The sequence below is a fragment of the Anas platyrhynchos genome, chromosome 9 (assembly GCF_047663525.1).
Source record: "Anas platyrhynchos isolate ZD024472 breed Pekin duck chromosome 9, IASCAAS_PekinDuck_T2T, whole genome shotgun sequence".
NCBI classification, from domain to species: Eukaryota; Metazoa; Chordata; class Aves; order Anseriformes; family Anatidae; genus Anas; species Anas platyrhynchos.
In genome coordinates this window covers 6164836-6189223 of record NC_092595.1, presented here as the reverse complement: position 1 = coordinate 6189223, position 24388 = coordinate 6164836, and the positions used below count along the sequence as shown (strand labels likewise).

At 38.2% G+C, this 24388-nt stretch overlaps 1 protein-coding gene across 11 annotated transcripts in view; it reads right to left on the bottom strand.

The window, feature by feature from the left end:
- NAALADL2 (N-acetylated alpha-linked acidic dipeptidase like 2) overlaps positions 1-24388 on the bottom strand; it is a 432007-nt gene that overhangs the window by 389183 nt on the left and 18436 nt on the right. For 5 of the 11 annotated variants that reach the window (XR_011811283.1, XM_027463880.3, XM_072042337.1 and 2 more), the window contains exon 2: positions 4616-4674. The exons of 2 other annotated variants lie outside the window; for them this stretch is intronic. The gene's annotated coding sequence lies outside the window, so the exon portion shown is untranslated. Of the gene's footprint in view, positions 1-4615; positions 4675-8037; positions 8235-9888; positions 10253-24388 lie in introns of those variants that run through there. 4 more of the 11 variants (XM_038183555.2, XM_038183554.2, XM_038183553.2 and 1 more) reach the window with 4 other exon arrangements.

Sequence of the window (24388 nt, the reverse complement as noted above, 5' to 3'; positions counted from 1 at the left end):
TCAACCCTCTGCAGAATTAATATGCAATATCGAAGGATTACACTTGATCCTCTAATGATGTTATGATACCCTATGGAGAGATTCAACTTTAAAACATCAGCACATCCCTGTTGATGAAAACACTGCTGAAATTGTGTCTTTTTAGTATATATATGGTATAGTAGGTTGTCACAAACTACCTTCTGCAAGTGCCTTTTTTTTTTTTTTTAAACAAATGTAAAAGTCTGAATTACATCTAAGTATTAAAAACCAAGTACATTAATCCAAATTACTTCCCAAAACTGCGGAAAGATAAGAAAAAAAGAAAATGCCCCTAACACACTGAGTGAGAGTAGAGTCTTCCTTTATAGGAAGACATCGTGTGAAATCTTGGCTCCACTGAACACCTGTTGAAATCAGCATAACCTGTTTCTATAGCTACAGAAAAGTCGCAGGAGTTGTGTTCAGCCATCATTAATCATAGCTAGAATTTCCAAAAGTGCCTAAGGACTTTTCTATCAAATAGAACCATTATTATTAACTCAAATGCAATTCATTGATTTTCTTAGCATAATACAGGTTTATTTGCAAGCATACACACATTGGAACCAATTCTGAATGAAGGTTGAAACCATTTTGTTCTAGTAAATGCAAAATAAGCCCCAGCAGCAATTATCATTATTTGTTGCTTAAACAAATACTATGATTTCATGGGGAAAAAATTAAAATGCATTAGGTCCTGCTAACACTTTCGAGCATTGAAACTATTCCCAAGATGTTCTTGCTAAAATAATGACTTGAGGAAATTAGTCAAAGATGCTTCCCTCCACTCCCGAATACATACTATGCATAGATGATCATCCTACATGCATTTCAAGTCACTCTTTTGACTAAAGACTTTCAGAACCTATGGGTCAGCACGCGAGCTTCCTCCCCACCTTTGCTCTGCTGATTAAATAGCAATTAAACTATTTTACCCATTAAGCTACTTCATGGTATTTTCCTGTACAGTTTCGGGGTTTTTCTGCTAGTTAATCTTTGACCATCATTAACACATTACAACTAGAGGAAACAGAGTGATCAATTAAGTGATTAGCTTTGCCCTACCAAGCCCCCTAAAATTACATGGTTCAGGCTTGACCATTGTACAACAACAAAAATGAGTAAGACTCATTTTACCACATTATTCTTGTTTGAATAGTAAATGACCTACAACCAACTCGTTCAGCCTTGATCATGAAGAACTACAAATTATTAGCATTATCTTGTGGGCTGCTTCTGCTCGCACATCCTTTCTGCTATGAACTCTCCTACACCACTTGAAGCAACAGTATTTATAAGCCATCTACACAAAACTGTTCAGAGGAAAACAGATTACAATTTATTTTTTTTTTTAAACAGCTAAAAGACAGCAGCAGCACAAGGGGTAAGAAGCACCAAGAAGTCAATAGCACTCAGCCTCAGATATAAAGAGGTGAGGAACCATTCTTTTATTCAATGAGCAATCTCACTGAAGTCAGCAGAGTAACAGTGCAAGTGAGAAGAGGTGCTGGAAACTGGCCTATTTTAAGAACCTGAGGATCCTTTCTCATTAAAATGGATCTTCTAAGAGTGAAATAGTAAGAAACTCATGAATACTAACTCCTCCAAATCTCATCTTTTCCCACTTGACCAGGTTATCCTCCCTTATTTCTCCCCCACTTCAATTACTTTTTCTTCTTGTATATAAAAGACATCTTATGCCATGAAGTCTTGCATCTGGGGATTGGGAAGGGTCTACAGTTCATCTCACTGAATTATGAGACCCACGTGTCCCCGTGACACAGAAATATACCATCTTCTTATTAATTTCAATAGGAAAAAAGCATTTTTATATGAAAAGGGTTGCAAGAATATTCTTGGTTCAGAAGCCAAACAAATTACTGCCATCATCATGAACAGGAGAATCCAGTTACTGGACAAAATAGATCATTTAAACATAAACTGTAATAGTTTCAACCTTTTAATTTGCAGTGCAAGAACAGAATCTGATTCAGAGAGACACAGCTCCCAGTTCATTTCTTTCTTCCCTCATTCCTGACTGAAAATAAGTTTCCTGGAAGTTTGGCTTTTCCTAGGTTTATTCCCTACTTGCAAGTTTGTAGTGAGCTAAATAAGCATCTGTGGTGTTCATGGGTTTCTTTATTATCATATTTGTTATTTGATGGAGATCTTAGACAATCTCCCACTAAAGTTAGAATATAACTTGTGGTAATTTTGCTGCTCAGTACATTTCATCAGTTGCTTGTAGCAACACCCAGTAGTTGAGAATAATCTTATGATTCAGGACATTCCAGAAGGAATTCTCTACACATGCAATCAGCTGGAGTGCAGAGATCTACATATGTGTAACTACACGTCAGAATATGCCCAGCTTAATAGAAGAGGCTGAGACAAGTCAATGTCAGCAACATTATGAAGCTAAGTATCATTACTGCATGCAGAGATTTGCCGATGGTTAAGTCTGAGCTTCTGCAAATCTGCCTAATCATATTTAGCCAATACCTCGGCACTGTTTCGAGGCAGATTGGAAGTGCTCTAGATTTCTCTCAGTAGCATTGCTTTACTCATAAGTGCATGCTCATACAGATTTGAAATGCTACAGGCTTACATTTAGATTTACCTCAAAATACAATTCCTTGTATTGTTGAAGTCAAATATATGGGGGAAGGAGGCTGGGGGATGTGCAGAGCTGACAATGCTGAGTTCTATTTCAGTTTTACCCAAGTTTTCCTTCCCTCTTTTTGTTTACAGTTACAGTAATGATTAATTACACAAACAACAGCCTTGAACTGTCTGTTCTATTCAATGAAATTATGTTATCAGTTTTTACACTGCCAGAACTCATTTTCTGTCTTTGTACTGGATTCAGATCTCAGATTTTATTCTAGCACAAAGAGAAGAAAAAAAAAAAACAAATCAAGGTTGGGCAGCCCGCTGCATATTAGAGATTGCCTTACAGAGCCTTGTCAACAAGTTTGTACTAACACGTAAATAGGGAACAGCCTGTTCGAAGTATGAATTAAGCATGTTCTTTGGTAGTTTCACTTACGTTTTGAATTTTAGTTAAAAGAAAAAGCATTCAAAAAAGTTAATAGTTATTTAAAACTATTTTAAATTTGTTTCAAAACAAATTCCATATTTCTTCTTTGATTAAGCCAAAGGTAATATCAGAGCTGTAAAAGAGCTGTGAATGACTGATATCTGCAATCTTCCATCTGAAGATCAAAATTTTCATGTTAAAAACACACCAGCATCTGACAAATGTGCATACACTAATGCAAAGAAATCACTGCTGTGTTAGACTACTTTACAATCCCAAATGAATAAAGAATAGAAAATAAATCTGCATAATGGGAAGGTAACTCCCTCCATTGATTTAGTTTTCCCTTAAAGAGTCCAGTTCCTTCCTTTATTCCCTAGGAGTTTCTAGAGTACAACAGTGACAGCAGTGTGATGTTCTTCAGTTTTGTTTTCCTTTTTTTTTTTTTAAAAAAAAAAAAGTCTTATTAGCAATTGTGATATGCTTCAATAACTCTAAAATATGCCATAAAGAGAAAAATAATGTGCACTGAAATAGAGACTTGCACTGTCTGGCAGATTGAAAAATATGCGTGAATCTCTTTTGAAGAATCCCTTCAGAAATATTCACCCAAAGCGTTATATAACAGTTCCTACTATGCAGTGTGAATTTACTTTTTAAAGCTAATAGAAAGTAGCAAACTCTTCCTATTATCATTTGCAGGTTACATTTCTTACACAATTGCACTTTACTACTGAACATCACAGAAAACGCAAAGACGACCCAAAATTGCTCTTAAGAGTAGCAGCAGGCTTGTCACTAAAAACCTTTAACTCCTATCTGAAAGGACCACAGGCAGTTCTATACATGTCAATATGGTTCTTTTTCATGGCAGTTTTACTAAAACTCTGCATCTATTTTTGAATGCTATCACAAAAAAAAGGAAGTTCAAGCAGAAAATAACTTTTTTAAAACCAAAAGTGACCAGTAACTTAGGTAGCTCACCATATCTAAATTATGTCAAGTATTTCTTATAATGAAATTCCAACAGATATCCATTCTTATGCTAACACTTCTGTGTTTAAAGGGTTTATTGATAGTACTCATTAGGTTCACTTTCCCTGCCAGCAAATACACAAAACAGCTTACCTTTCAGTATGTTTACAAGCAGCAATATGTACTTTAATAGCTTTATAACATACATTGAAGGAGTACGAGAAATTTTAAATAAAAATTGAGGAAAAGAACACCATCGACTTGTAAGCATATATTCTTCAGAAAAAAAAAATAAAGTTGTAGGTATATGTATTTTATATGGATAGTACTGCTGCACGCACATTTTGCCAAGTAATTACCATAAGTCACAGATACTTCTATGTAAGAGAAACTATGAAATAAAACCATTATGTTAGTAGAATTCTCAAGTGTGGATTGTGCTATGCAGCCTCGATATACGTTCTCCAGGTAATTGGTAGGCATTTCTAGCACTTCATCCTTTCCAAGCACTGAAAAGGCAATATTACTTAACTGGTACACAAAATGTTATCAAGAGGTCATAAAACCCAGGGAGCTTACCCCGGGTCAACAGAAAGCAGCCCAAAACCAAAGTTATTTCCAATGTCCAGACGAGAAATCTGAAAAAGAGAATAACAAAGGGTTTGTGACAAAGCTGACACACAGTACTCTGAAAGGAGCAAAATCAATTGTGACATTTTTCATTTATTTGTAAATGCCTCTTTGGCAGTATGCTCACTCAAAACGACAGCTGACTCTTATAGAATAGGGGAGGTGATGGTAAAATAGAGGAATCCTGACAGTTGCTTTAATGAGATTCTGTATTAGGACCACTCTAACACTTTCCTTCAACAAGGAGTATGCCCTTCACTTTCAATCTTCTATCCCCCTATGTGGAAAGCATTAACCCTATGAAAAACTCTACTCGGCCTCCTCTAATCAGCATCACAGCTCCTCTTCACTATCTCACTAACATTTATCTAGGTAAGCCCTCTCACCAATTCTCATTTTACCTACAAATAAGTAGTGCAGAGCAAAATTAAACTTCAGCTCCAGAGTATTACTTTAAGGAAAGACTGGCAGCAGTGTATGTGTAGTAGAAAGCGACTCCTGAAGCAGACCTTATCTGATATTAAGCAAGAAAGGAAGCCCCCTGAGCAGCCTTTCCCACCCCAGGAATCACACCATTAGAAGGGTTCAGTGCAGGAGCCTCCAACATTCACATTTTCTTTATTGTATGATTTTCTTTATCTTTATTGTAGAGATATTCTCTATCTTATTAAAGTATAGAGAACACAGTTATTTTGGGAACAGAAGTGGGGGTAAGGTTAATAATTGGAACTACGTGCAGCATTAAACCCAGTGTTTCAGGAAGAGGCCGCACGCTCAAGGACCTAACGCTCGAGTGTGCTTACTCTGAAACACCTCCAACCCTGAGCTGTTTCCTTCTCAAGCTTTCCAGCTATAACACTTCCCCCAGCTGAAACCTGCTTTGTAGTATTATGTGACATCCTGTCTTTCAGGGGAACTACATGATGGTATTGAATCTCTCATGGAAGCTTCATGTTTTGTAAAACAGAAAGCAACCACACCTCTCCTGAAATTACTATGAAGAACTTAAATCTCTCTTTTGCATGATGTACACAAGTTCAAGCAGTGAAACACCATGAAGATTTCCACACTACTACTCAGCCTGAGTTTCATAAAACAATTCCGTATTACCCCTTTGTATGAAACCCAGAAAACTAGATCATGTTTTAGGAGATTACAATGACTTCATCTATTCCACAATCTGCAAGACTATCTGTCAACACAGACTGTAAGCACAGATCCTTCATTTTTGAGAAAAATATATAAAAAAAAGGTTCATCTTCAGGAGTTACAAAGCATTAACAAGCACTTTGTTTGACAACCGTAACACAACCTCTGCAGTAATCCACACTCAAGAAGTACTTTCATTTGATGATTCAGGTGCTTCTAAAGAAGTCCAGAGCTTTTAAGTGTGGAAGAGACTTCCAAGGAAGATGTCATTTTTTGGCACTATCAGTTTGAGGACGCAGACTAAAAGCATAACTTCGAAGTATTTTGCACAATTGTTCCAAGTATCTAAGATCTTTAAAAAAAGCCTCCACTGATAGAAACAAGGGCTCTGATGGCTTTCAACACCAGCTTATATTCTCTCTTAACAAAGATCCACTCTTCACTGAAGCATTTTAAAATCAGCATAACAAAGCCCAGCACAATATTAAGTCACCTACTGAGCATATCAGCCCCAGTTAACAAAAATAAAGTACACTTCAAAACAAGTTCCGTGGCACTTGCTGATTAATATCAGTCCTCATCAGTTAAAAGACCTTTCATATTTCATTCTTCGAAATATAGTGCTACTCCCAGCAACCTTTCACATTTTGATGGAAAGCAGAAAAGGCCAGATTCTGACCTCTGCTCCAGTGTGGGAGCACCAATGAAAAATAATGAAGTCAACAGGCATTTACTCTAGAAAGGGAAAAAAAGCTTACTATTTAGCTCCAAGGAAGGCTGCTTTATAATTCAGACAGGTGATCGGGTGGCACAGCAGAGCAATAATGACTAACATCACATACTAGAGGGAGTATAAATTTTAATGATACCACTCATAAAACCCACATTTTAAAGGTTACAAAACAGAAACAAGCTTACAAAGAAAACACATAAGTCATTCAAAGTGTCAGGTTCTTGCTCCTTAGCTATTTTAAGGAATTAACAACCTGCCCATCACTAAATAAACTAGAATACCCTATACCTATTTACGCAGGACTGAAAAGGAGTGTACATTAGAGTTCAGCAAGCACATGTCGCTACAACCTCTATTCTTATCATTTGAAGAGTCATCATCGTTTATACCTTCACCACTGAGTTCATTAGTAAGACCAAACTAAACCACTTGGCCAAATTGTCTTGCATCTAGACAAGATCAGGAGACTACGCAAACAGCATTAAATAGGCCATGTAAATTACACTTGTTTTTCTTACCCAGACACATGAATACACTTCCTATTTGCTCATATGCATTTCATCGTGTTCCCTTCAGTTTCTACAACAGGACATTGACAACAACCACCTAGATCACTTGAATGTTTGGAGTCAGTAAATGTCAAGGGGACACATACAGGAACAGCAAAGTCCATTAAAACATAGGAGAGTTCATTTCAATCATGGTTTTTCAACCTTAGCTTGCAAGTTTTATTGCCTTGCATATAAAATTAAAGTTCACCCCCCCAAAATGGCTGCAAATTTCTCCAGGAGCTCAGGCAGGCTTCTGAGCAAGTCACAACACCTGAGCACCACACTCCTGATTATTTACAACACAAACTGACCCAATCTGTTCCCAACAGTGCTGGTAATCTAGCTATATTATAGCTCATATGCATCTGTTATTAAAATCTACCAAAACACTAATGTAAGCTCCAATATGCAAATAGAAACAAATAACATTATTGCAAACCAAACCAAGTTAACCATCCTAACCCCCCTACCAAAAGCCAACACAGCATTAACCCTACCTGTTCTTCGTTACCCAAACTCACTATTCATAATTCACGGCTCACATATCCTCCTTGTAGGATCCAGCACAAAACTCTACCCGTGTAAGGGTTCAAACCTCTGCTCTGTGCCCATCAGCCCCCCTGATGAGCAGGGTGGCTTTGGGGTGAATCAGGAGTTAGGCTTCTGGATATTGGAGATGCTTACACAAATCTGAAACATCTCAAGATGTACACCCTCATGTGGCACACAAGCTATCAATACAGGACATTTTAAACAGCTGTCTATTAACATGGTCACTTAGGGCTAATAAGCTGCTACTAGCATTGAACTTTAACACATTTAATATTCAAATCCCCAAGCCCTTTTTTTTTTTTAGCTGCACAGGATGTCACAGAAATACTGCGTCGCTTTGGCACCGCCGTTTCCCTGCCTGCCCTTGGACACGTGTGCCATCTCACCAGTCACAGCAGTGGTATGCCAGCCACAGGCCCGCCAGGGGATGCTGAGTTGGGGCTCTTCCACAAGAGGTCCGCAGGCAGCTCTCCTCCCCAGCACACTTCTACCCGGGGCAACCTTCTCCTGGAAGCAGCGTGGCGACAGCCAGGCTCACCAAGTAAATGCATTCACCGCATAAGGCTTTCTAAATACTGGCTCAGATCAGACCAACAGCTTTTTTTTTAAAAAGAAAAGTTAATTCAGCTTTAATACTAAGTTCTTAAGTTCTTCAGTGTTTGAGCTGTTTAATGGGTAACTCAAAGTTGACTTACTTTTTTTTCATAAGTAGGCAAACAGCAAAAGACACCTCAGCAAGGTCACTTTGCCTTGCTGCAAAGACTACCAGGGACATCAGATAAGGCCTCACCTAAAGTCCTTCCATGTTAACGGGAGGATTTCCACTGGTTGAACTTTAATACCGAATGTAGATTTGGGATCAACCACATGATTACAAAGCTCTCACTGGCAATGCCCGCTGGATTTAAAAATGCAAGTTTACATTTGATTTTTCTGCATCCAATCACAAGTTACCAGAATCATTCAGCCTCTTAAGACTCTTAGTGGTTAAAGAAAACTTAACTTTTTGGAAACCAAATACTATTTTCCTAATTCTAGAGCCTTTTCCTGTAGCTCTGGGTCAATTGTATTTAAGTAAACTATTGTATGGCAGTATTATTTACCCAATCTTCTTTTTTTGTCTTAAATGACTTCCTAAAGAAAACAAACACGAACAATGATCTCAGCATTTATATAGCAGTGAACTTCAGATACAGTAATTGTACTGCTGTGAGCTATGGCAACTTTCCCATGGGGGAAGAATGACCTGGTAATTCAAGAATGGCAAAGTCAAAAGTAAGGTAAGCTGGGGGAGGAAAAGGATTTCCCCCCAGGATGAGATAAATATAATTTCACACGGCAGTGTATATCTCTCTTAAGCCTCAGGTGGTTTTAAATTAATGAGATTAGTTCCAGCAGGCAGTGAAATCCCAGGATATAGGATTTAATATTTCAGCAGTTTTCACTTCATCCAGCAAGTACAGTGCAGTCAATCTTTGTGTCATTTTGTTATTGTCCTGGTCTGGGTCTCATTTTCAGACTCCAAGCCTGGCTAAAGCAACTCGTAACTCTGACTTGAAAACTTAAGCGTCATGTAAAGAGCATGCTTAAATGTTTCGAAGTGCAAAGAAAGGAAGCAGACATCTGGAGGAAGAGATTTTATTATTTAAAACTTTTCAGATATACTTTTATAGAAGGCAATTTGATCTTGTAGTGATGTATTTATTTTAAATCAAGGTCACACATGTTTTATCCTGAGCACACAAAAATACAGTATGTACTGATTAGAAGAAACACTGCTTTGTTAAAACATAGTCCCTAAAAGACAGACATTAACACATTAGGATGACCGACTAGTTCAGTATGATTTATGCACTGAATGATTGCTACTCAGCTCAGTAATAATCAAAATGAGTTCCCATCCAGCAACCACCTACTAGACACCCAAACTGGAGTTCCACTCCAGTCCCCAGTTTCACTCACGCAAACTGGCCACAGCCCTCTCTTCCACTCTCTATGATCATATTAGTTTCAGGCTTCTCTCCAAAACAGATGGATTAAATCACAAATCCAGAAAGCACAAAGGTAATTTAATCTCAAAATACAAAATGAGGTCTACTCAAACCTTTCCTTCTAGATTCACAGGAAAAGTTTGTTCTAGTTTTAGCTTACAAACTAGATTAGAATAAAGAGAAATCACACCCACCCAGATGTCATTTTAATTTTTTTGTTGATTTTGCTCTTACTCACGAGTCTACCTGTGAGAAAGTATTCTGTGCCAAAGCACCTCCCCACTATCTTCATTCTTCATCCTCTATAGAGATGTTCTTCCAATTCCAGCTTTCATCACTTCATATTAACCAGGTGTCTTTAGTTGCAGCCAAAAAGTTCAATCATCTTCATCAGAGGACAGAGTGTTTCATCATAGTCTACGACAGGGAGAAGAATGGCAAAAGAAAAGCAAAGGGGAACTGTTCGGAGCTGCACGATCCATTTCCTTTTCCTGTGGAACTGCTGGGCTAGAACCTCCCTGGTACAGAGCTGTACAGTCTAAATGAAAGGCAATATCAGCACATGAATCTGAGGACACAGAGGCCAACACCTAACCACAAATTAATTTCTGGCACAATTCAAAATTTTATAACCATTTGAACCTGATTTGCTTAACAAACAGCAAAGCATTCAGAATCCACCGCTTCTTGGACCAGCTGTAACCTGGACTAACTTAGCTGTAGAGTTATGTGGATGCAACATGAAAGTGATACTACAACGCATTCTCCTGCCGTGAGATCTAAATATTTGCTTACCTGAGAAGTAAATATACTTTTGCTCTTAAGCTAAGTCCAATGAGTACTTCTAGACCTGCACAGAGCAAAGGATGCCATTTTCAATTAAATATAACATGCAAATATAATTTCCAACAATACGAAAATGAAGTACCAAGGTAATTGTTCTGGAAGTACTGCAATTATAAGTGTCATCAGAATGCATTATGCTTTCTGTTGACAAAAGATTATTTTGTAATGGGTCAGGGAACTCCTTTCACACACTTTAATAATCAACACACGAGCTTCAAAAAGGAAGTCTATTTTAAAGCAGTTATGAATCTCTCCCATCATTTCTTTATCAGCCTCTGAAAATAACAGATCTAGCAGAAAAATACTTATAAAAGTATGACTGCAGGGTGAGTTACCTTAAAATATTTTGAGAAGAAAGCAAAACAACAAGAAAAGCCCACAAGTTTTAATGCAAGTTTTAAGGCCAGAAGGGTCAATAAAAGCAAACAATCTGAATCCCACACATAATTTAAAGACTAGAATCCTTATAGACGTACCTGCCACAAGAAATAGGCTTCAGAAATGTTAATAGTTACACAATATTCTAGAATATTTCTGCAGGAAAAAAAAAAAAAAAAAGGAAAAAAACACACAGCTTTGTGATTGCTTTACAGTGTTAATTTGTGAAGTGGCCTTAATCTACTATATGAAAAAATGGTCCTAATACTTGCCTTAACTTTGCCTCTCTCCCCTTTGCCTTGGTCAAGTCCATTTTTGCTACACATAATTTCATGGCTAAGTGAATCATTGCACAAAAGTTCCCTTACAGAGCCTATTATCAGCATTTGGCTGAAGACAGCACAGAAGCATTAAGCTTCCTGGAAAGTGAAAGAGTCGAGCTCTTCCTTTTCACACCAGCAAGCAAAAATGGCCTGATGTTCAAAAGTGCCGGCTGCAACCCCTCTTAGCAGGCAAAGAACTGCAATTTTGACAGCAAGTCATAAACTACGGGTGCCATCTCCTCCATCCACAAAAGTGTTATGTACCCATATAGCTGGTCATATACAAGCAAGCACAAGAAAGTTGTGCCCTGTCATTTAATGCCTGTGGAGGGAATGCAGAACAAAAACCCTAAAACAGTACTGGTGCTAGAAATGGAAGAGAGGGACAACTAGTCCAGCTCTGTCCTGGAAGATATGGGGAAGTAACTCCCACATCCAGCTGCATGCAGATACTTATTTACCTTCTCTATGCTTTCCTTGTTTCTTCTTCTGCCTTGCATGTTTCCCTCTCAATATTCACATGGAACACAAACTATTACACTAAACAAAAACTATTACACTACAAATTTGACTAACGGTATGCACTACAGGGAAAAGGGGAGGAATTTCATCTTCACTAAGATTCCTTTATATTGCCATAGAAATAGTGGAAAGGGTGCACATGTGAGAGCACGTATACTTGTGCAGACATATTGCAGGCAGTAACACTTTCCTGGATAAATGGAAAGCTGCCTTTGTACAAACGGGAAAAATATCCCATAGGTCAGTCAAGGGTCTCCACTTTGCACATTAACATAATCCAATTGCTTTTCTGTCTAGCTTGGGACAGACCCTGCCTTGTCAGAGGCTGGATGTTAGAGATCACGTAACACTAGATGACACCACTGAGGTATGCCAGAGAACAGCAATACTAAAGCTTCTCTGCTTTGCTTGCATTGTAAATATCCTAAAGCTACGCTACTTTGAGGAAGAAAAAAATAACATGGCAGTAAAACATTGAGTTTGAAGTCTCATATTCCCTGAAATTTTTGCTCCTAGGTCCAGAGGGCTGCATGCCACAGCTGCCTGGATATGTCAGGGAAGATTCGGCATCCTTCTGCTGCGGGAGCACGGCAGATGAACCCCGTGCATTAGACGGGGCTTTGTTTAGGAGAGAGTTGCTGGCGTAAGGCTGATGAATATGAACAAAGACAGGCTACAAAGTTGGAGGAAATATGGAAACTAAGATCCAGTTTTGTGATATAAATAAGATAATGAAATGGACAGAGGCTGTCAAGAGAATTTTCACTTTCCTTTACATTTACTAAAATAAGTATTGATTGATACATTCACAGTTTCATTGCGGTGAGCATTAGATTAGGGCTATTGGACTAACTCAATATGATGCATTGCATGACAGCTAGAAAAATTAAACAGCTTAAACTGCAATCTTGTCAGATCTGAGAAGCCAGGGAGGATGCGAATAATCTGACAGGGAGCATCCACAGAGGGCTGGGAAGCACAGCTGGGAATTCAGCTCAAAGTCCTACTGAGCAAATGCCCAGCGTAGTCCATTCGGGAGGCTGAGACTTAAACCCAGACTTCTGACCACTGGGACCATTAAAGATCGCCAGTGACACCTTTTGCAAGCTAATCCTCTCATTCCTGAAAAGCACTCCAGTGACATTATTGGCAATTACAAAACAGAATCCCACTGGCTTACAAAGCTCATGCATAAGTAAAAATGAAGCTTTTGGAGAGTTCTTGAACAGAGCTGCTCTGGTATTTTTATTATTTTACTGACAGATAAAACATCTATGGCTAGAGAACTGGGCAGTTACAAAAAGGCTGCTCCATCACCCTTCAGGTAAGCAAAGCCCTTTGCTTTCCATCCCAAGCCGTCTCCGCACTCCTGTTGGTACAACAGCATTCCAGCAGTTGAGAAGTTACTGGCAGACAAGATTTGTGAACCACCAGACCACAAAGTCTCCCTAGAACTGCCGTGTCTGCTCAGCATATCAGTTTATTTCATACCCTTCTCTGAACAGGACCACAGAACCTCACAACACAACAGCACAGGAGGTCCCACAGACCTCAAACCTAGCAGGAGGTCCCTCAAACTGATCCATCCCATTTGAGGAAGAATGGAATATTTTTAAATAGGTGACAGCATGCCAATGCTCTGCAAGTGTTGTCACAAGGCTTGCCGTGTAACATTAAGATGATTGTACTGGAGGAAATTAAGTGCTGCTACAGTTCACTAAGGATTGTTACATCTCCAATTCCAGTAAAATACTTGGGTTAGTTCACATGACTCCACTTAGACTATGTCTTATGCATTAGTTTGCAGTAGGCTCATATTTTTTAAGAAACAGAAAACGTACAACAATCTCCTTTCTTTACCACGTAAGCAAAAATCATCACATGCACATTAGTGAGAACCTGTTCCAGAGGAAGCTGACAAGTTGTGGATTTTTTTATTATTATTTTATTTCTCTTCTTTCAACCTTACTCCACTGGGAGTTTTCATGTTACATTGACTTTATCACTGCCATAAAGGATAGCATAGACTTTCCACTTCGCTACAATGAAAATCATTTCCGTGCCCGGTCTTAAGCAAATAAGCAGGGAATATGATTTACTTTTGATTTGAAGAGATTGATAACCTTGAGTTTTAAACCGTACCTGGCATTTCCCTGATCTTGACTTGCCATGAGAAATGTAGAAAGTCCTCATCTGCAAATTACTAAAAATAATCAGCTGCAAGATGTGACCTTGGATAAAGCAATGTTAAATTGGCCAGCAAATTTTTCTGAGGCATCACTGTTATTAACTTGCAATTTTTTCATTTCAGTCTGCCACTGATGCTTGGCAGGTTATAATTTTTCATTTTCTCACTTGGCTGATGCTCACTCAAGTAGAGATTATGGAGATAGCGGCAGAGAATTTTTACAAAGAGACTTTTTCCCCTTTCACTCCATCATATCTGGATACAAATACAAGTCATCTTTATGAGGCGGGTTACCTTCTAGGTATAACAGGATTACCATTAAAAAGATCCCTTCAGTACTCCAATGCTAGAACCAGCTCTTACCTTTAGAGCTCAGGAGCTCTCCAGTATCTTACTGGACAGTTGCACAGCTCATACAGCTGCCACCAGTTTGTGCCCACTGGGAACGCAGTGGTGTGACCTCACTGACCTATTTTATGATTACTTTATAGTTAAAATTACAATTGTAGTGGATTTGACATTTCCCTTAAACAGAGCTTTTTCTTTTTTTTAAACATTTTTTAAACACAGTATGTTTGGCACCAAATCCCCTTTCTAACTTAATACCCTGCATTCTCTCACCATTCCTTCACTGCTGCTTTAATGCACAAAACCTGTAATAAGCAGATGCTCCCAGAGATCCACTCCGGAACAACATTTCCTCTGAATGTTTGTTTGTTTTTCTGAATATCCTCTGCTCACAAGGAAAATGTGCAGAATATGAACATCTAATTAAACACAAGTGGATTCAAAACTGTGATTTATGTTGCTCTCTCTGTTGATGAGCAAGAGCACCCTTCTGCCAGAAGATCCATTTTGTGACAACACTTACCTATGACTAGGAAATTGTCCCCCAAGCAACCCTGATGCAGGAATTTTACATTTCCTGATGAGTAAAGCTTGGCAAATATTCGCAGCATATAATATTTTCTACTACTGCTATTCTAGTTAGAGCTTATGCTAGAAGACACATTGTGAAGGGACGCTGAAGAACACATTATGGCCTGGTACATGAGAATCATAAGTCATGGTGAAAAGCATTATCCTCAAATCAGCTGCCACAGTTCACATGAAGCTGAAGACACTACAATATTGTTACCACCAGATCAGCAATAAGTCACAGACTAGAGGTTATTAACACTGCCTGACAAAACATGCCATTGCCTCCATAATTACCCATTTTCAGCCTTCATATTCAAACTATCACTACTCAGAACAAACAAGTATAAGCTTGTTGCTATCACTGACCAACGAAACAAGGTCAAATTTATTTATTTTGTTTTGTCTTTTCTAATCACATTTTCAAGTATTTATAATTATAATAATAATTTATCATTATAGCAACTGTCTTCCACATGTGATGCATGGACTGCCAGTGGCAGTAAGCTTTGTTGTTGAAAATTCAGTAGAATCACAATTTTGGTTGGTAACGACCAATGCCATAAACGGGTTGGTAATGACAATGTTTCTGTGGTCATGACTATACAAAACTAAATTCCTAGATCTAGTTCATTGCTTTTTACCATTGTCTCTGAAACACCTTTAGAAAGGCAACAAACTTCACTCATTTTACAGACTGGGAAATGAAAGCACAGCAGAGAAAAAACATCTTGGCCAATGCCATCAAGGGAAACAGCAGCTGTATTTGACATTGACCAACTCCTCCAAACCCAAGTTCATTCCCTCTTGTCGGGGTCAAAAAGCTCCTGCTCAAATAAGCACAACACGAGAATAGCCACCATCACCCAAGAGACTGAACGCCAAGGTCTGATAAATGTAGGCTGCCAAACTTTAAAGGATATTATGGTTTTAATAGGTTTTGACATACAATAGTTGAGTACAGTGATCTGAAAGAGATCTGTTACTAATAAATTCCACAGATGATGTCTAAATTACTATCTTTGGATCGTCAATCTTCAGAGTATTTATTAGGGATCATTAGAAGAATCTGGTTTTAATACAAAATCAAAAAATCTAGCAAAAGAGACCCTAGACCCCAAGAACTAATCCTTTCTCCAAAGCACAGCCAAAGCCTACTCAACACTTCGAGATTTGGCTTCAGCTCGCTGAGTGAGTTCCAAGCACAGTACAAAGATTTAAGGAAAATTCTTTCAGTTTGCAGTCTTACATAGCTTCCAGTCAGATAAAATATTAGTTTTACTTGGTATTTTTGTTCTGATTCTGGTGAAATACTTTTTCACTTGACTTGGAACTAGGTTGGAAAAACTATACTTCAGCAATATACACTACCATATGCACTTTTTTTTTGACACATTTTTAATTCACCTCCTAAATTGGACGACTCATCAGACAAGCTGATTAGCATTAATTTGCACCTCTGTTAGCGTCCATTTGTTCCAGTCAAAGCATATCATGAGATTTAAGTGGGGTGGGGGCAAAACAAAATAGGATGCCACTAACCTCTATTAGCCAAGTCTGCATTAGTCAAAACAGCAACACAAAGTCTTTGCACACATTTCTTTCCACCAAATTAATTCTATTCAAACCATCAAATTTGCAGCAGGTCTGACCTCAAGTCCACCGAAGTCTCAAAAGAGACATCTTTGGATGAGAACAGGCATGAATTACAGATTGGAGGGGCTGCAGCTCTCTGGCAATCCCTGTAAAGGTCTCTGCTTGTTAAAAGGAAATAAAATTTGATAGTACTACTATGCATTGAGGTTTTGAAAAAACTGTTTGGAATCCTTACAGCCCTGTCTAAAGCTCCTATACTCACATATAGATCAAAGAAATCAAATTGAAATGAACTATGCATACATCTTTTATTTATGCATAAATTTTTCTACAAATTCTCACTAGGAACCCAATTCAGAAAGCTACTTCTCAAGGAAGGAATGCACTAAAATGCATTCCAACGTCCTTTGCTGGATTTTTTTTTTTTTTTTTTTTTTAACTGAATCTGACCCTTGGTTTGCACTATGGCAATATATTTAACAGTTCAGACTCTTCCTAGGTACTTGCTATTCTAGCCCAACTTCTGTGATATTCTACTCTGTGTGACGAGACAAAGGCCCCCCACTCCCTCTTTCTCGTATCATATTTTACTAATAATTAAATCTCGTCTAGACTTTCACTTTTGAATAATGGAAAGACACTAGGCTGGCTGACAATGAAACTATTTTAAAAGTTGAGAAGCTAAGGTATATATTCCAGTTAGTAATAGGTTATTAAAACTTATTTGCAGTATTAACCTGTAGTCCATTGAAAGAATTATTAATCGGTTTTAGGAAAGCAAACTTTTGAACAGTTCAACTCCACATCTGATTGCAAGATCCTGTATGTTCTAGGCTACATATATTTATTTTGTTCAAGACTGAACTACAGGTTCAATCGAAAAACAATTACTTGGATATATCTTCTATACCACCACTTTTATGCCTTCTCAGGACATCAGAGATTTTCACACTTTTGAACCAATGCTAAAAATAATTAAAGGTCAAGAATTTTTGTCCTCTTTTCTTTTGGTAAGACTTCTATCTCATCTTTCTAGGAGTGTCATTAATTAGCTCATTTCAACCAAAAAAAGAACATGAAACGTCCATTAAACATAGACAAAACTGGACTTCAAAACTGAATCATGCCAAGTACCCAGTAGAATGAAAGGAAGAAATTACTCAAGCTTGGCCATCTAGTACATATACAGCTAGGAGGTCATTGTAGAACAACAAAGTGAGATTAAAGACTAGAGCAGAGTACTTACATATTACACTATTGCCTTATGTACTATTTTTGAAAAGTATACTTAGTCTTGATAGAGACACAACAAGACAAAATGTTTTTCAAATTTCCCACTTATGCCTGAATGCCATAAACAGATACCACTCCCACATGAAAAGACATCAGGAGTATTTTACGTTTAGTAATTGATCTGTAATTTAACATTCACAGTTTTCCTCCTTTCTTGTATTAGAATGTAAGCATTTTATGGGAAGCTGTGTGAACTTCTGAAAGCGTGTATTTCACTCCAAGATGAAGACACAACATCGCACATCAATTCCCTATACTCAGAGCTACCTTGAGTTTTGTGCATGGGCCCAAGGTACATTTCTCAACAACCAGTAACAGCGTTATTTTCCTTTCTATAAAGGAAAAAAAAAAAAAGATTTTTTTTTTTTTTTTAAAACCACCACTACACTTGCGCTATAGAGGCATCTTGTGTTTGAACTCACATCCTAGGAAAACTTGTGCTCCTGGGAGTTTCTCATTCTGAAGTGCTGGATTTTTGAACCTCTGCATTAATAAAACAATTTTCACATGAAATATGTTCTTTTTTTTTTTCCTCTACAGCAGACCTTAGAAAAAAATGAAGTGGCCTTTAGGACTTGTTTAAAACATGAAACCTATGTAAAATACATATGCAATTTTAGGGAATTTAAGCTTTCATAGCTTCAATGCTAATAATCCACTCATTTTCAAGATCTGAACTTTTAAGTGCCAGCATGCAAAGCAAACCAAGAACCATGTGTCTATGCAGAACCCCTTTGTTATGCTGAACTACTAACAGAACGATAGCCAGCTAGAACCAACCCCACCACCACAAAACAACTGCTCGAAAACATGAAGAAAAAAGCTTTTTCAACCAAATAAAGTGAAAAAGCATGTCAGACAATGTTCATTTTCAAACCATTACAAGTAGGATGAAGTAAGTTAAATACAGCTTTTTTTTATTATTGAGTTATGGCTTTTATAATAAAATCAAAAAATCCAGTAACTTATCAGAAGTAGAGCTGCAAAAGCTGCAAAAATATTTTCCCTGGAAACGCCACGTCCTCCATAGCCTCTTTGCACACTGCTTTTTTGTTATTTGCATAAAGGCAAAAACACACTTGTCTTGTGCCAGACATACTTGTCCATGTAGTACCTGCTTTTCAAATAGCAGACACTCATCAGGCATCATCCAACACATGTGAATAGCTGTTAGGAAAACAACAATTCGGTTTTGATATGGAAATTTCTCTGTATTTCTTTTCATTCCATCCTGGAAAGAAAAAAAAAAAAAATACTTTTGCACCCTTGTCTGTGACTGAGAAAAAAAGACTGAAAAAGCAGTAATTTAGCCTGTTGAACATAGGCTCAGATCTCAGCTCTGTGCCAACACTCTGGTCTGGAAGTAAGACCAGGCTTCAAGGATTGCTCTTGTTAAAGCACTTACATAAACAGAAGATAGCCCAGGCTTTATTCTCAGTATGAATACGCAGCAATGCAGCACGTCACTACTTCAATCACAAACAAAAAAATAACACTTATATAAAACAGTTTTTTTTTTAGTGTCAGGAGCATACCTCTATCTTCCCTTTGTATCCAGAACCACAGATTTCTTTACAGAGCCATTTGTGGAACTCAGAAGGCAGCACTCTGCATCACAGCTCCCTCCTCTCCCTGATCATGCTGTTGCTCCTCTCAGCTACCTCAAGTATTCTCTTCCACAGGTATTCTCCTCTAAATGAGCAAACCCACTAGTATTTTAATAGATTCCCATAATTTGCTCTCAGATACAGACCACTGCCCTATGCAGAGGCACACTGCATTTCACGTCTCCACCTACCCACGAGGTTCCAGAGCCCTGCTCCACCGTAGCTCCCTGGATCTGTAGGTGCCCTGCAATGGTTGTCCCCCCAGCAAGCCAGCATCAACAGGAAGGCTGCAATATTCTGCAAGCCCCTGTTGTAATCCTACACATATTATAGTCACGAAGCATGTACCTCCAGCAGTTCAGTATTCTTTGTTCCCCTTTAGTTACTCTTGGAAATATTCGTGTAAGAAATAGTCTCTGTGGAAGAGTTCACATGGATTTGTTCCTACTAAAACAGTTCTCAAACCAAGTTACTTGAAGCAATTCACTGCAAGGAAAGTATGTTTTCAAACATGCCCAAGTATCACTGTTTAAAAAAAATAAAAGCACAGACACCACACCACCCAAACTTTACAAAGGAATACTGAAACCGATTTAGACAGCAACACAATGTAAGTCCCTGCCCTTCGTTTCACCCAGCATGATGTTTGTGATTCAGAGATGTAAATCTGTTAGCACAGATTTAGAAAAAGGGATGTTTAATAATCCGATGTTTTGATGCAGCCTACGGCTTCTTCCCATCTATGAATTCTCCTCTGAGACTTGACTGCCAGACTCATTTTTCCCCACAATTAGCATGACCAATGGCTTTTAAATTTCACATTAAGAGACAAATAGGAAAGTTAATCATCTGCCAACTATTTTTTTCCAATTTATTTTTTTTTTAATGTCAAATTTAGTGGCCACAAAGGCTGTCAAATTGACTGTGGAGAAGTAATGATACTAGAGGGGATGCATCCAAAGGTGCTGGAGGAGTTGGCTAGTGTCACCAAGACTGCTCTTTATCAGCTTTGAAAATCTGTGGCAACTGAAGGAGATCTCAAAGACCAGCAAATCAGGCATTACATTCATCTTCAAAAAGGGTAGAACATCAGCTCATGCAGCCATACCTCAGTCCCATCTTGCCAAAGCACAACACACGTTTTAAATGAGGAACTCCTGCCTGCACATGGACACCAATCAAGGTTACACAAACCCACAAGCACAAAGGACAACTCCACGCTTTGCTGATGTTAAAACACACTGACATCAAGCGTAACATAACCTGGGACACTCCAGAAGAGCTAGAAACACTAATTTCACTTAGACAATCTGGAAAGAAAACAGTAGCTCCAACAAAGTGTAAAACTTACTTGAAGCCCCACACACAAACACCATCTGCTCTTTTGCAGAAAGGTATAACATTTGAAATAACATTCTTTTCTCTTCCTCTTAAAACATGCCATCACGAAGAGAATAATTTTATTTATATAAAGAACCCACAAAATGAAGGTTCATAAAAACAGGAACATATGGCCAAATAATTCTGAATAGCACTTAGCATATTCATCCGTAAAATAAGAACTATAATGGGTAGATAAATGCACCCAAGCCTATTTGGAAATTGCTGGTATAAGGGTGGTTTTCTTCAAAAAAGGTTTTTGTATTTTTTTTTTTTTAAGAAGAATTTCTCACCTCTCACTCGATTTAGATACTTCTCATTATGGTTTTGAGAAAGTCAGCCTTCTCAAACCACAAACTTTGCCTATAGCAGCTGATAACACACATTAACAATAGTCTTCGGCCTAAGTCAATCCATAAAAGGATTCCTTTCCTTCATAAAATTTAAATTTCTCATGGTCGTTACCAAGATAGATCTTGAAATGAATTTAGGATCTAACATGAATGTAACTATAAAGTAGAAAAGGTCGAGCCCGTGCAGAACTGCAGAACTACTTAGAACATAAAATAAAATGCTTGAATAAAAACCCAAGATGAGACATAATAAAAAAAAAAAAAGGACTGAAGGAAAATATGAACACACATGCCACTTTCTGTCACTGTAAAGATGCAAACAATTCATGGCCAAGCACCTCTACCTTGCATATGCACTTGCACAGGATTTTCGGTAATATCAGAATTGTTTTCTGTTTCTCAGCAGCACTTCATACATGTAGCATGCATTGGTTTCTAAGCCATTAACCACTTTTCACCGCATGGTTTCTTACTAGTAAGTGGCTTAGAATTTTTTGACAGAGAACTAAAGAGGAAAAAAAAGAAAAAAAAAGAAAAACACACATTTGCAGATGTCAACTCATACCTGAATCAATACTACAACAACTACCTTAGTTTCTCTTCAGCATGTATCATGAAACTTCCTGGATACTTGCACATTGTCACTTGAGACAAGCAGCACAACCACCACCAGACTCTGAAGGCTCCTTCCAACTACAGCCTTCACTTGCTCCAGTCTGCTGCAGTATTAGAACCAGGTGGGTCTCACCGCATTCTCATCTAACCTCTGGTCACTGCTTCAATATCCTCAGGGTTTTAAGAAAAAGAGTAGTTCAGACTAGCTCTACTCAATGACATGAGTTAGCTTGGGTCCTTTCCAGTTATTCCGACAGTGTTCTCATTACACTGAAGGCTGATTCCTGAGATTTCCTCCAAGAAGCTGCAGTTCATACAAGACAGTCATATCTCATCTGACTTGCACTTCAGCTTGATTTCTGCTCTTCCTGTCAAAATTCAGTGTCAAAAGGAGGTTTCACTAGCCTGATATAAAATTCTTTTATTTCTTCTTATGCTGCCTACAATTCCACTAAGCCAAAGACCTGAAAGTATCACCTGCTAAAGGCATGTAAACCTGAGCATGCTGCAAACCTCAGAACATTCCTGCTGGTTCCTCACTGCAGGAGCTAATGCATTATAACACAGATTTTCCCGAAATCTCCACAGGTTCTGCAAATCCCTCCTTGCAAACCCCGCAATGATTTCCCCCCCACACGCACGCAGCAGGCTGTGCTGTGAAGCAGCCAGTTGTACTCAGCAGTTTTCTAAAGCAGCCTGAGTGCCTCTTCTAGGAAAGTTACTCTGTGACAGCACAATTTTTTATTTCACATTTCTTTCAGATTCTGGACTTCAACCACCTTTATCTTCGTGGCGCTTTCATGAAATCTTGGGAAGAATCTTAGCACCTGGCATGTTCATCTGCTACTGCTGGATGATGGCCAAGATTAACGAAGAAATTGGGTGTAACAGCATCTTTCCATTGTTGAAGAGTTTTGTTGCCAACATGACTTTCGATATTCTGTGCTAAAAATTGAACCATGTCCATTGCCTCTATTTATTTTAAATATTTTAAGTCCTGAGTTGACTATTAGCTCTGCTCTGATTCCAGCAGTATTCTGTGTTTATAAAGAGCCATAATTTATGCGTTTCTTTTTATACAGATTCATATATTAAATTACAGAAAGACCACTATGATCGTCTACTCCAGCTTCTATACGACAAGGTCATAGGCTCTCAATTATTTCTTATTTTGTCTTAAAGGAAAAATACCATATTTGAATTAATATTTTCCGTTGATGAATATCTCACCATAACCTGCAGTAAATTACCCTCACTGCTGAAGATGTGTTTCTTACTCTGGGTGCTTATTTTAGCCAACAGACCTTGTTATACCATCAGTTTCTGCTTTATCACACAGTTTTTGTTCACAATGCACACACTTAAACATTGCAATCAAATCTCTCCTTGCCTTTCTCTTTGATATTTAATGTATTGAGCTCTTGGAATTTCTCCATTTCCATCCCTTGTTCATTCTTGCAGCTCTTCTCTGAATTCTGACTTTAACAACCACCTTGAAGTCTGAACACCAAAATTGACAGACAATGCTTACAGTCATCTCATTAAAGTCAAGTACAAAGATGCTGTATGTTCTCTGCTCAGTCACATACAGCTTGGATATTCAACCTTTCTCAAGATTTCCATAAATTAATCCTATTTACATGGAAAAGAGCAAACTGAGAAGCTCATAAACAAAAGAGATCAATGGAACAGGCCCAACAATCCTGCCAATTCAACCCCTCTGAGGTCTCTTTCATATTTCCCTTTCCCCACACGCATATGTATGGGTGGCGTTTCCCATTCATTTTCAAGCAGAAGCCACAGAAGAACACTGATGGCTGAGTGCTTTGGCTTTGCATAAGGGAAGAATGCTTCACTTACTGGTACAGAGTCCAGAGTCAACCAGTCTGAGTTAAAAGCAAAGGCTTACTAAGGTCCACGGCCAATGTCAATAAAGTCAGGATGTTATCTTCAGCTCTAGTGTTTTCTCACATTTACCTGTCTCTGACTCCTGCACGTATCCTGTGCTGCTCAGATTCTCACAGAACTGCAAGCACATTTTGACAAGAAACCAGAACAAACAGTGCTTATGAACCTTTATTTTGTTACTTTTTGATGACGTGTTCAGATATTCAAGCCTTTTTTTTTTTTTCTCTCCTGCTAGATTCCAGCTGAACAACAGATCCTACAGCTAACAGAGGGCTTACAGAAGTGTTCTCCCGCACTTGGTCTGGGCTGCAGGCACTTGATTTGATTTTTTGCTCTACAGGAGCTATCCAGTTACCAGAGATGAACAATGACCTCTCCTAGTTCCCTGCACAGAGACATTAACCAAGCATACACAGAAGCAGTAGATGCACATTTGAGGAGAAACAGAGTACTTCAATATTCTAAGACTCTATAAATTGGGTGCATTGTTTTCAACCGACTGTCAGAACACAGAGTTGCTTCTCAGTGAAAGCAATTTTCTATGTCAAATTTCAGCCCTCAAACACTTTGGCAATGCAGTTAGGGTACATGAAAGCTTTAAAGAAAGTTAAAGGAGAGTGGGGGAGAAGAGCAAAATATTTCTCCTTGTTTCACTTTACGAAGTACATAGTAGGAGTTTAGGAGATGGTGTCAGGGGTTTTTGTTTTGTTTTTTACTGTGAAACAGCAAAACTATGCTATTTTTCTGCTGGCATAATCTGGAAATCTAAAGCTTTAGAATCTAAAACCAGCACTGATTTGGTAAAAAAAAAAAAAAACA